Source organism: Talpa europaea, assembly GCF_964194135.1.
Source record: "Talpa europaea genome assembly, chromosome: 8".
In the NCBI taxonomy this organism is placed as follows: domain Eukaryota; kingdom Metazoa; phylum Chordata; class Mammalia; order Eulipotyphla; family Talpidae; genus Talpa; species Talpa europaea.
Genome location: NC_140075.1, coordinates 113696360 through 113709551, shown reverse-complemented (window position 1 = coordinate 113709551; position 13192 = coordinate 113696360).

Here is a 13192-nt window from a genome sequence, read left to right as displayed (position 1 = left end):
GATTGGCGACGGCCGTGAGAGGAAGCCCAGAGGAAAGAGCATAGAGATTCACAGGAGGCCCCAGTTACTGCCTCCTGACCGGCCTGCTTCCCCTGTGTACTATTAAAAAAACCTGTGGGCATGAGGCCAAGGGTTCCAGGTTTCTCTTTGAAGCTGCCTGAACCGACGGTGAACCCACCCAGCCTGGGCTGCTTGCAGAACAGTGTGTGCACCCCTCCCCAAAGCTCTCCAGGTCCTGCCACTGGGATTCGGGGGCCTTCCTCAGCAGGCCACCCATCATCAACTCGCCTGCAGCCTGTGGAGGGAGGGCGGAAAGTCCCCACTTTCTCATCTTGTCTGGTCTTTCTGGTGCCCAGGCCTGTGAAGAGCCCCCCAGGCCACTCCTATCCCCAGGACATCCCGAGGAATTTAGAAGCCCTGTGTCAGGTCCAGATAATGGACCAAATACATGATCAAAAGATGCTCCCAGTGCTCTTATCACTTAGGAAATTCCAAGGGTTTAAGAGCTCTGTGCCGGAAAGCAGGGCAAGAGACCAATAAACATATTTTCTATTATTTCACAAGGAGATACACAGATCCACCAAGGGAACAAGGCCAGGGACGAAGACTGGGAGGATGCAGCTACAATGCAGGGTGTATCCCGCAGCACCCAGGAGCCAGGACGGGACGAGGAGGGATCCTTCCAGTGGCTTCCGAGGGAGCCCAGCCCCAATGACACATTAACTTCAGACTCCTCCAGAGCTGCGAGAGAATAAATATCTGTTGTTTCAAGCCACCCAGTTTGTGGTCATTTGTCACGCAGCCCTCGGAAATGAATACACTGTTGAGACATGTCTTTCAGGGATATGTTTTATCCTACTCCCTTATTTGGATAAAGAAATCAAATACTGAGATCTGACCCAAACCGCCTGAGTCTCATGCAGTGGGTGGCATCCCTGGTTGCCGATCAGGATCCCTGAGAGCTTTTCAAAACCGCAGGGCCACACTGCACCCAGCCCAAAGCCCCCACAGTGAGACACAGGCACCAGGCCGCCCTGCTCTCCCGGGCACTCCCAGGCGCAGGGCGGCGCGGCATTTAACAAACCACGGACTCGAGTCACTAGGGCTTGGGCTTCATTTCTGGCTTTGCTACCTACCAGCTGTGTCCTCAGCTAAGTCATTTAAATCACCTGATATTTCACTTTGCAAATTGATAAACGATAAAGATGAGTCTCTTTAAGTATGCACAACAGCTGGTAGTGCCTGGTTCCCACAGACATCACTTGCCTTCCTCCAAACATCTAAACAGGCAAAGTAGCAGGGTGTGGGGTCCAGGCTGCTGTGACACCTCGGGACCTCGGGTGTGCTCTGTACTCAGTTTCCTTGTCTATAAAATGGACCTCAGAGAGCGCTGGCGAAGTGGACGGGGCTAGTCAGATCGGTTTTTTTTTTTTTTTTTTTTAATAGAGGCATGTTTCTATTTATTTATTTATTTATTTATTTAATTTATTTGTTTGTTTTGTTTCAAGCACTGGGTACAGTCAGAAGCGCGGGAGGGTGAGAGAACTCACCAGAGCCAGAGCGGGGAGCAGAGCAGGCAGAAGGACCGAGGTACACTGCTGAGGGGAGCAGCGGGCGGCAGGAGAGGTCTGCGCGCCATGTGGGACCCTCCTCCTGTGGCCGGGGAGCAGCCGGGGATCAAACCGGCGCCGCAGAGGCCGCGGGCAGCTTCGCAACCCAGCGCTCAACCACTGCGCCACCGGGGAGGCCCGCTAGTCAGATCGTTTGATCCAGGTAAATCACGTGCAACAATATCAGACATATTTAACACTCAACACTGTTGCTCGTCTGATGCATGTGCTCTGCTGGCGCTATTTCCCTTGGTTATGTGGGCTCACTGGTACATGTTCTCACCTCCCCTTCCCAACCCAAAGCCATGTGACTTGTGTGGAAGAGCTGGGCTGGAGTTTTAGTAGACTGAGGCCTGACTTCAGGACCTCTCCAGGTCACCTCTCCCTAAGCCTCCTTTCAGGCCAACATGTCAAAAGAAAGGATGAATATGCAGGTCCCTGTGGCAACTTCCAGCCTAAAAACATGTGATAATCTGAATATTATAGTGATAAATAGAATTTGGGGTGTGTCTGGCAAACAATCCCAAGGTTTTATAGCATTTTGAGGCTAGGACTCACAGAATCCAACATTAGTAAAAAAGGAATCAAATTCCACCTTATTGCAGCAAAGGATAATCCCAGAACATTTCTCAAGACATCTCAGGCCACAGGCACTCTGTTCCACCAAATGACTGCAAATGGGAGCTGGAAAGCGGACGTCAGCCTCGCTGTCCATAAAGCTCAAGCCTTAAGAAATAGCCCAATGTGGGAACACAAATCGTTGCCCCCTCTCTAGCGGGCAACTGGGTGTTCTGGACCAAAAGTCTAAAAAAATCCTCTTGATTACATGTCTAGGATCCTATCTGCAGGAAACACAAAGTCTCCTCTTCTTGTGCTTTTGAGCTGAGCACTAGGACAATGGAGTCAGTTCTTTGAAAAGTCAGTTACACGGGGAAGTCACGAACAATGGTAACAATGCCATAAACATTATATCACAGCATAAAACGTGGATCCCTTCCCTGACCAATGAAGAATCCAGCCTTTCTCAGGGCTATGAGCTCTGTGATGTCTCAGGCTAGATTCTGTGTCACCTTCCTTACACTGCCCTCATCTGTCCACATCATGTTCCCCATTTTGGGGTGAAGTACAAACCTTAAACTATGTGGGTGAAACTACAAAAGCAGACTATCTCTACAGTTCATGGTTTTTTCTCCAGTGCTTTATGGTTGCCTTGCCCATCGCCTTATTTTATAGCCATCTTATTATTACTTCATTTTACCAAGTCTCCCCAAAGCATTTGATTTAGTTTTTATAAAAACAACCACTTTCTTTCATTTTTCACTCATATTTCATAGGTTGGTATTCTAATCAATGAAATCACAATAACAACTGAATAAACAGGTTTGGGAACAAACACAATTAGCTCTGGTTTAGTGTACCTCAAAAATAATGGAGTGAAAGTTCACCCAGGAACTTTGCAGAAAGTATAGAGTGCATCAACTAAGCCACCCAATTAATTAAGTGGAAGGATGGCTAAGTGAATTCATCTATAGTCATGATTATGTACAAAAATGTTTATTGGAATAGTAACAAATGCTGGCAAAAAAAACATTGAAAGAGAAAAAAGATCCACAAAATGAATATATATATAATATATAGCATCTGGTATATAAATATCAAAAATTATATTTTAACTGTTTTATGCAAAATGTCCTTAGCATTATCAAAGATTTACTGAACAACAGAATATTTTGTAAGTTTTGAAACAAAATTTTATTTACTAACTTATTAAATTAGAAGTGGGCCAGGACTTAGATCAATGGAACTGGTATCATCTTGAGCTCTTCATCTATTTTGATGCTGATTTATTTGGAGCTAAGGCATTTTTTATTTAAAAAAAAATGTTATGTATATTGTCTAAAAATAAAGTTTATTTACCCTTAAGAAGAGGGGATTTCCTCTTAGTAATACACTGAATAAGCACCTTTTAAATTCAACCCTCATGCAGATAACAACTATCAACTCCAAATAAAAATAAAAAATAAGACTTTTGTCACTGGAGAAAAGGAAAAGACAGAGGATTCTAGAGGAAGTTGGTGTTTGGAAGGAAAAGATTGCATGAGATGAAATTCACATTTTTATAGCCTTTAACCCGAGGGCAATTCAAAATTGTCACCACAGAAGTGGCAAAATTTCTGAAAGAAAACCCACAGTTTTTCTGGCCTCCAGAACAAAAGGACAGAGTTCCGAGCAACCAGGGTCACTGGAGACTGAGGAGGTAATTCTGACAAAGGCAGAACAAGAGACAGACACCCTAAATTGTCTAAAAACAAATGAACCATGTATGTGAGAGGTGAATTCAAAGAAGTAAATTAAGGATACAGAACTGAACTAAGAGTTGAGTCATTCTAAGAGAAAGAGTTTGCAGTTTGAGTCCAATCAAGTTAATAATGTGCTTTTTAAAAAATCAACATTCTTCAGAGAAATATAACAGAGTCCAGATGGCATTCACAATGTCTAGGATACAATCCAAAATTACTCAGCACAGAAGAAACAAGAAAATGTGACCTATTCTCAAGAAAGAAAAAAAAATAGATGGAGATTAATTCCAAAAGGAACTAAATGTTGAAATTATAAGACACAGATATAAAAAACGACAGAAATGAAAAATAGGCTAGGCATGCATGTAAGGACGGAAAATATGAACAGATAGATGCAAACTATAAAAATTAATCGAAAGTAAATTCTACAGCATCAAAATACAATATGTGATATTAAGATGTTCTTATACATGCCTAACAGCATCATGGATACAGCAGAGGAAAGAGACGGTGAGCTTGGAAACAGGACAGCAGAAATTATCCCATCTGAGAAATATGAAGAAAAAGTATTATAAAGTAATTTATTAGGAACCTGTGAGACAATACCAGTAAGTTTACCATGTTGCAATTGGTGGAATAAGAAGAAAAAAGGACAGAACACGTGAAAAAACAATGACCAAAAATTTTCCCAAATTTAATGAGAACCATAAAGTTACAGATAAGTAGGCCAGAGAATCTCAAGCAGAAAAACTACAAGAAAAATCACACCTAGGCATCCATAGTCAAACAGTTCCAAATCAGATAAAACATTGAAAGCAAACAGTGAAACATTATATACAGAAGAACAACAAATCAAATGAATTGCAGTTTATCAGTTCAGAAGGCCAGAATACATAGACAAACATCATTAAAGTTCTAAAATTTAAAAAAATGCTTACACCTGCTCGCTCAGAATTCTATGTCCATGAATATATCCTTCAAGATTTAAGACAAAACAAAGCAATTTCAGATAAAAGATAACTGAGAATCATTGACAGCAGATCTGCACTTAGAAATGCTGAAGAAAGTTGCTCGTTCTGGAGGGAAATACACCTAGAAATTCAGATCTTCTGGGGCAAAATGAAACTATTAGAAACGGTGAATGTGTGATATATCTGGTAACTATTAAAAAAAAAAAACTATGTTCTCAATTTGTTTAAAAATACTTATAACTACTTAAGTGAAATATATAACACTGGATGGATGTATGAAGTAGATGAAATACATATAATGGCTACTGCATGAAAGGAAGAGGGTGGTAAATGAACTGTGGACTTGCAGGGTCTACACATTACATGCTTAGCTACAATATTCAGTAGGCTATGGTAAGTTAAGGGTGTTATTTTGTAATGTTTAGAGAAATCACTACAAAATATAAAAATGAACTAAAAAATGAGACAAATAGAAAACAAATAATAAAATGAAATACCTAAATCCAACTACGTAAAAATACATTAAAAGTTAATTGACTAAATACATGATTAAGAAGTAGAGGCCATAGAATGCATAAAAGAAACTACCCAACAAAAATATCTGAACACAACTATATGCTATCTACAAAAGAGTTACATCTTTAAATATAAAGAAACAGAGTAAGGACCTCCCTGGTGGCACGAGGGGTTAAGTACTGCACTATGAAGCAGTTCACATCCTCTGCAGCATGAGTTTCATCCCCCGCCGGGCCGGGAGCAACCCACATGGTGAAGCAAACCTCTCCTGTCTCCCCCGCTGCTCCCTTCAGCAGTGTATTTCAGTCAGTCTGCCTGTTCTGTTCCCACTCTGCCTCTGTTTGTTCCTCTCAGCCCCCTGTATCTCTGGCCTATACCCCAGCTCTTGTATGCATAAATAAATAAATCTTTAAAAAAAAAAAGAAACAGAGTAAGAATAAATGTGTGTAAAAATATATAACATGAAGCATATAGACTGAAAACAGCAAGCAGGAGAATGCTGGAGTGACTATACTACTAGTAACAGATAAAACAGACTTTAAACATAGAGTACTGACAGAAATAAGAAAGGATATTTCATAATGATGAAGTATAAACTCATTGTAATAGCATAACAATCCATAAATGTGAGTGACCTAAGAGCAAATCTTCAGCCATATGAAGCAAACACTCATACCACTAAGAAAAAGAAAACCTCACAATCATAGTTGGGGATTATAACACCCCTCACTCAACTACGAGTAGGCCAATTAAACCACAATAATAGTAAAAACATAGATGACTTGAATAATATTAGTAAGCACCTTGACCTCACTGATATTTATAGAATATTATACCCAAAGTCTGGATATTAAGCTTTCTTTTCAAATGCTCATGATACAGTCATCAAGCCGTAAAACAAGTCTCACTACAAAGCAAATCTCTAACCATAACACAGTTAGAAATCAGTAACAATAAATCATCCAGGAAATCCCAAATATTTTAGAAGTAACAACACTTCAGGACTCCCCTGGTGGCACAGTGATCGAACCTCTGCAGCGCTGGTTTGATCCCCAGCCGCCGGCGGGGATCCCACATGGCACAGCAGACCTCTCCTGCTGTGCCCGCTGCTCCCCTCAGCAGTGTATTTTGTCGGTCTGCCTGTTCTGTTCCCCGCTCTGGCTCTGGTGAATTCGCTCGCCCTCCCACACTTCTGATTATACCCGGTGCTTGTATAAATAAATAAATAAATCTTAAAAAAAAAAAAAAGAACTTAGTTTTCCCAGCAGTTTCCCTTTAAAAAAAATAATAAAAGTAACAACACTTCTAAATACATATGCATGGTCAAAAAAATAAGTCACAAGAGAAATTAGAAAATATTTGAACTAATAAAAATAGATATCAAAATTTATGGAATGGACACCACATTTATAGTGAATGTAAATTCATGTGGCATTTAGAAAACAGTAGACTCTTCCTCAAAAAAAGAAAAATAGAGCAAGCAGTACCACTTCCGGGTTTCTATGCAAAGAATATAAAATCATTACTCAAAGAGTTATACATCCTCCTCTGTTCACTGCCGCAGTATTCACAATAGCTAAGGTATGAAAACAACCTAAGTGCCCACTAATAAATAAATAAAGAAGATATGATACACACACACACGCAATGGAATACTATTCAACTGTAAGGAAAGATGAAATTTTGCCATTTGCAGCAAAATGGAAGGAACTCATAGGGTTTATGAGAAGTGACATATGTCAGAAGGAGAAAGACAAATACTGAATGATTTCACCTCTATGTGTAATATAAGGAAGCAAAACAGAAAACAGATGAACAAACAAGACAAAGTAAAAATAAACCAGTGGACTTTGACAACAGTGCTAAAGTCACCAGAGGGGCAGAGGTGAAGTGGGACTAAGGTAGAGAGACTCCGATGTGTGGTAGGTTTGTTTTGTGTTGGTTATTTAATTTGTGGGAGTTGACATGAGCAGTGCTTAAAGGAAAATCATAGTTTATTTTAAATACATTGAGCACTTATATTTGAATAAAAAGAGAAAGACCTAAAATCAGTGACCCACAGTTCAAACTTAAGAATCACTATGAAAAATGAAGGAAAGGAAATCCAAAGTAAGTATATAACCACACCTAAGTCAGGAGCAGAAACTGATGCAATGAAGTGAAAATGCAAATCACTTAATGTAAGGTAAGCTTGCTCTTTGAGAAATAAATATGATTGATACACCACTAGCTATTAAGACCCAGAAAATAAAGAAGACACAAATTAACAACATGGAGAATGAGATGCTACAGATGCTAAGAGACTACACCATCTTTTTTTTTTTTCATTTTTAAGAACTTATTTTTTAAAACAGTCCTAGGTTTGCAGCAAAATTGAGTGGAAAGTGCTGAGAATTCCCCTGTTTCCCCACCTCCACAAATGCACACCCTCCCCCATCCAAAATCCAGTACCAGAGTATACATTTGTTACAATCATTGAACCTGATTGATCATTATCACCCAAAGTTCATAGTTCGCTTGGAATATCCTATGGGTTTTAACAAATGTCTCATGACATGTATCAGCAACCATGTTATTGTATGGAGATGTCCCACTCCTATTTTCCTCCTATTTAAGCCTCTATGCCTTCTAACTCCTGGCAAACACTGACCTTTTTACTGTGTCCACAGGTTGACCTTTTCCACAAAATCATATGGTTGAAGTCATAGAGTAGGTAGCTTCAGGTTGGCTTCTTCACTTAGGACATCTAAGTTTCCTCCATGTCTTCTAATGGCTTGATAGTGCATTTATTTTTAGCATTGAATAATATTCCCTTGTCTGGATATGTCATAGTTTATATATCCAGACATAACTTGTGCAGACATAACTTTTCAACTCATTTGGGTAAATACCAAGGAAACAATGGCTTAGAAACAATGGTCAGTCTAATTTTTTAAATAACTTTAGAGTGGTATGGCACAAATACTGTAAAATTCACTGATTGTGGTACCACATATTTCAATGAATTTTAATAAATGTCTATGGTTGTGACATCAACAACTTTTAGAACATTTCTACCACAGCAAAACTTTCCTCCTTCCAAATCACAATTTCAGGCTTTGTGGTACTGAATGCCTTGTCTGAACAGATGTCATTAGGATTGGAAAGGAAGAAGTAAGTCTCCTAACTATCAGGTGACAAGATCATCACACAAATTAAATTATTCCATATGTGGTCTTCTCTTTTTGACTTCTTTCATGATATATTTCTTTTGAGGATCATGCTTGTTATTGCACATTTCATGAACTCACTCCTTTTCTATTGTTGTTATTCCATTACATAGTTATGCCTTGTTTTGTTTATTCATTTACTAGTTGATAGTGCCAACTTTAATAAATTTGACAATTTAGATGAAATGGACAAATTTTTTAGAACAGAATATCTTAATAATCACATGCCTATAAAAGAAATGTATGTCTTTACCAAACACAAGCCCACAAAGAAAACTGCAGACCCAGTAGCTTCCCTTGTTAAATCTGTCAACATGTAAGGAAGTAATGTCACCAACCACATATAAACTCTGCTAAAATAGAGAACACAGTTTCCAGTTTGTTCTTTGAGACCACTGAATACCCAAAATTAAAATTTGTTAGGAGAGACTAGAAAATAAATTATGGAGCAATATCCCTCGTGAACATAGATGCAAAAATGCTTAACAAAATATCAGTCGAGAGAACATAGGATAATATACAAAGGACAACACACTATGGCCCAGTGGAAGGTATTCCAGAAATTTCAGCATGAAATAATATTCAGTATCAGTGTCATTTAAGATGATATACAAAATAGTCATTTCAATAGATGCCTGAAAAGCACTTAATGAAACTCATTTATGGTTAAAAAAAAAAAAAAACAGCAGTAACATCATACATACTGCTAATGTTGCATTTAATGATGAAAGACCCAAATTTTTCCCACGGCCTTTGAGAATAAGGCCAAGATGTCAACTCTCAGCATCCTTGCTCCGAGATTGCCCTGGAGGTCCTCTGTTCTAGCCAGAACAATAAACCAATAAAAGTGCATAATGAAGTAAATAAATGTCATTCCAATTAGAAAAGAAGAGTAAGTCTCTCAATTTTCAGGTGATGTGATTGTCACGCAGGGAAAAAAAACAAAAAGGAATCAGCAAAACAATTACTAAAACTAATGAATCCAAAGTTGAAGGATAGGAGGTAAATATATAAAAGTCAATTGCCACAAACAATTGGAAAATAAATTTTAAAAATAATTCTATTGGCAATACTATCGAAGAACATAAAACACTTAAGTATCAATATAACAAAATAGTACAACACCTGTACATTGAAAACTGAAAAATATTTTGAGGAAAATTAAGGCACAGCTAAATGGAGAAATATACCATTACGATGGATCAGAAAATTCACCTGCTATGGTGTAAACTATACCCACATTGATCTGTTGATTCAATGTGATCCCAATTATAATGCTAGTACCTTCTTTCTAGAAATTGATGAGTTTATTCTAAAATTTTGTGGAAAATTGAAGGATCTACAACTATGTTGTACATTATGGAAGTCACTGATCACATGTGGCTATTTAAATTGATAGATTCATATTTAAGAGATGTTCTAGGTTCTCTATCTAGGCAGAAGTTTGGAGAACAGAGTATAAATTTGTCAAAACAGTGTATTTTCTTTTGTTGCATAACAAATGACCACAAACATAGAGGGTAAAACCACACATATTTATTATCTCAGTTTATGTTTGACATCTGCCCACAAGCAAAGCTAAGTCAACTTGATGGCCAGTCTGAGTTCTCATTTGAAGGTTTGACTGGGGAAGAAACTAATTCAAGTTGTTGTCAGAATTCATTTCCTTGCAGCTGTTAGAGCATAGGCCTAGCTTTTGCTAACTATCATCTGGAGATGGTCTTCAGGTCCTAGAGCCTCTGGGGTCTTCTCTCCCTGATCCATGCAGGATTCCCAGCATGGCCACCTACTTCGTGAGGCTCATAGGCACTCGTGGGTGCTGTCTGCTAGCAAGATGGAGATGCTGAGGGTCTATCCACTGAAGCCTTTTAGAGCCCTCTGGGTAGACTGAGAAGGTCTCAATGAAGAGACCTTCATTGTTTTCCCCACACGGGGAGAACTTAAGCTTTGGGCATTTTTACATCATAAGGAAAAATAGACTGAACTCTAGAAACCCATGCTGAATTGTTAAAAATCCATCAAAAAGTCAGCTGTTTCCATGGCAGGGGACCAGCAGGATAAATATATGGCTAAGTGACAGAGCAAGCATAGTAAAATGTTCACGGCAAAATCTATGCCACGGTGTGGGCATATGAGTGTTCACTGAAAAACTATTTGACATTTGCTGCACATTTGAAATTTTTCCTAATGAAATGTCAGCTATATGAATGTGTACTTATTAAAAAGAGCATAGACATAGTGGTAATCACTGAGTAATAACAGTGAGTCTTATTCATTCATCTCACTTTATTACAAAACGCAAGAATTTCATGTATAATCAGCATTTGGGAAAAGTTATCTGATTTATAAACTGCCTAATGTACAAGCCAAAGAGCCCTCCAGCCGGCAGAGAGTCTCTTACGGCATCATTGCCTCCCAGGCACCCACCTCCAGGAGATCAGGACTCTCCCCCAAACATCCTTGAACTTCCCTAACAGCCAGCCTCAGAGTGCTCCCGGTGGATTCATCTAACTCCTCTGAAATTTCCCGGCTTCAGAATGTCTCGTCCCTCGGGGATAGAGGTTGCGTAACAGCAACACAAGTCAGGGACAACCATTCTTTTTATAAAACTCTCAGTTCTCTCTGTTTCCAGTATTTCTGAATTTGGTAAATAAATCTAAGTGTGTGCTGCTCTTAGGGATTCAGGTCCTACCCGAAAAGCAAACCATGTAAAACGCAGTGCTGAGCGCTAAGTAAACAACACACTTAGTGGTACCTATTAGTCGCGCTTTTGTAGGTAAATTAATTAGTCAGTATTAGTGAAACCATGTCATACCACAGCCAATAAAAACAACAGATGTTTGGGAAGTGAAGTCACTGGCATATTCAGGCCTAGACATTAGCGGTTTCATTTTCATTTTTTACAAGAGGAAATGGGTCTCTCCAGCCAAGTGCATTATTAAGGCATTCGCATTTAATGAGAGGGTCCTGGCAGGCGGCAGGAAGTTCTAGGCTACGTATTGGTTGTTAATAGATTTTACACGCTCCCCCCAAGATCATTTGATCTATAAGCCCTTCTCTTGTTTGCGTGAAGTCTGTGCTGGAGGCAAAAGAGAGAAGCAGAGAGACAGCAGCTGCAAGTCGATAGCCGGCGATATAGTGCAGTGTATGGCGTACAGCACCCTACCATGGCCAGCAGCTTCACTCTGCGCCTATTAAGCCGGACAGTGGGCCACAAGGCACTGCCCTCCCCGCCGGGAGCCGGCCGCAGGCCCTCCCCACAGCTTCGAGCCCCACCAGCCGGCAGTGAGTTTACAGAGATGGTCAGAATTAGTGGGCAAGAAGGCCAAGATCCTCAAATGATGGGTCGGGCTTGGGCTGGAACAAGCAAAACAAAGGAACGTCCTAAATATCTTCTTTAATTGAGGGTACAGCAGCAGCAGCAACAAGGATGGCGTCGTTGGAGGATTTAACAACAGCCGGCGGCCCTGGGGGGGGGCGGGCTGGACCGCAGGACTGAGGATGGACAGGAGACCACCTGGGTTCCCAGGAAAGTCTTAGGGGCATGGTGGAAACGGGGTGAGTGAGGAGTGATGATTTTGCAATCAGTTTTATCAGGAGGCGATTTACACTTCCCACATCTCTGCCGCCATGAGGTGGCCACCACAGTGGCGCCTTCTTTAGCCTGGAAAGTTCCCTGCAACACCCCCTCCCACGGTCCTTGGGAGGTAACCATGGTCTGCTTCCCTAAGAGTGGGTCATCTTTTCTAGAATTCCAGCTCTGTGAACTCATCCTGTGGCTCACCCGGCTTCTTTTGCTCAAGGGGGTCGTGCCACGCAGCGTGACCCCCGCCCATCTTGCTCATCCTCGAGCTGTGCCCCGCAGTGCTGTAATGGCAGGAAGGGTACAGTGCAGGATCTCTAAGACACAAGCAAATGGGGTAAGGAGGAATCCTGGAACCCTCAGTGGCTTGTCAGGCTTTTATTGGGATTTACCAGGTATATGGCAGGTAGGGGTGCTGGGGGACCAGGAGGCTAGCATGCCTCCCAGCCCCCAGCAAGCGTTCACTCTTTCTGGGCTCTGCGGCCTTCTCTGGTGGTCTCCGCTTCTCTTTTGCTCTCCTTCTCTCTGCTTCTCTGCTCTACTGGCATCCCCATGATGCCATCCTTATAAACCCAGTCTTAGCCAGGTGAATCCCATCTACCTATGCCCACACCCTACTCCAGGTGCCGCCATCAGGCATGCATTCAGGACCGCAAAGGATCCATCATCTATCCTAATGGCGGGAGGGCAGAAAAGCCTGAAAATCACTTACCCTACAATGCGGAGCCACCACCTGTCCATGCGCCTGTGAGGAGGGTTCGGTGGTTTCCAAACAGGCGCAAGCCAGAGCAAAAGGCCCGGGCAGAGTGTGCGCCCCGGGGCATGGCCCGAGGGCCCGTCGGGGAGCGCGACCAAAGCGTAGGCCTGGGACAGCTCGGCCTGGGGACGCCGCAGCTGGGACTTTGAACTCCTCCGAAAGGACAAACTGTCCAAACCCAGATTTCCTAGCCTGGCCTGCTCGGAACACTCTCCCGTGATCGCGGTTCCCAGACGCCAGCGAGCG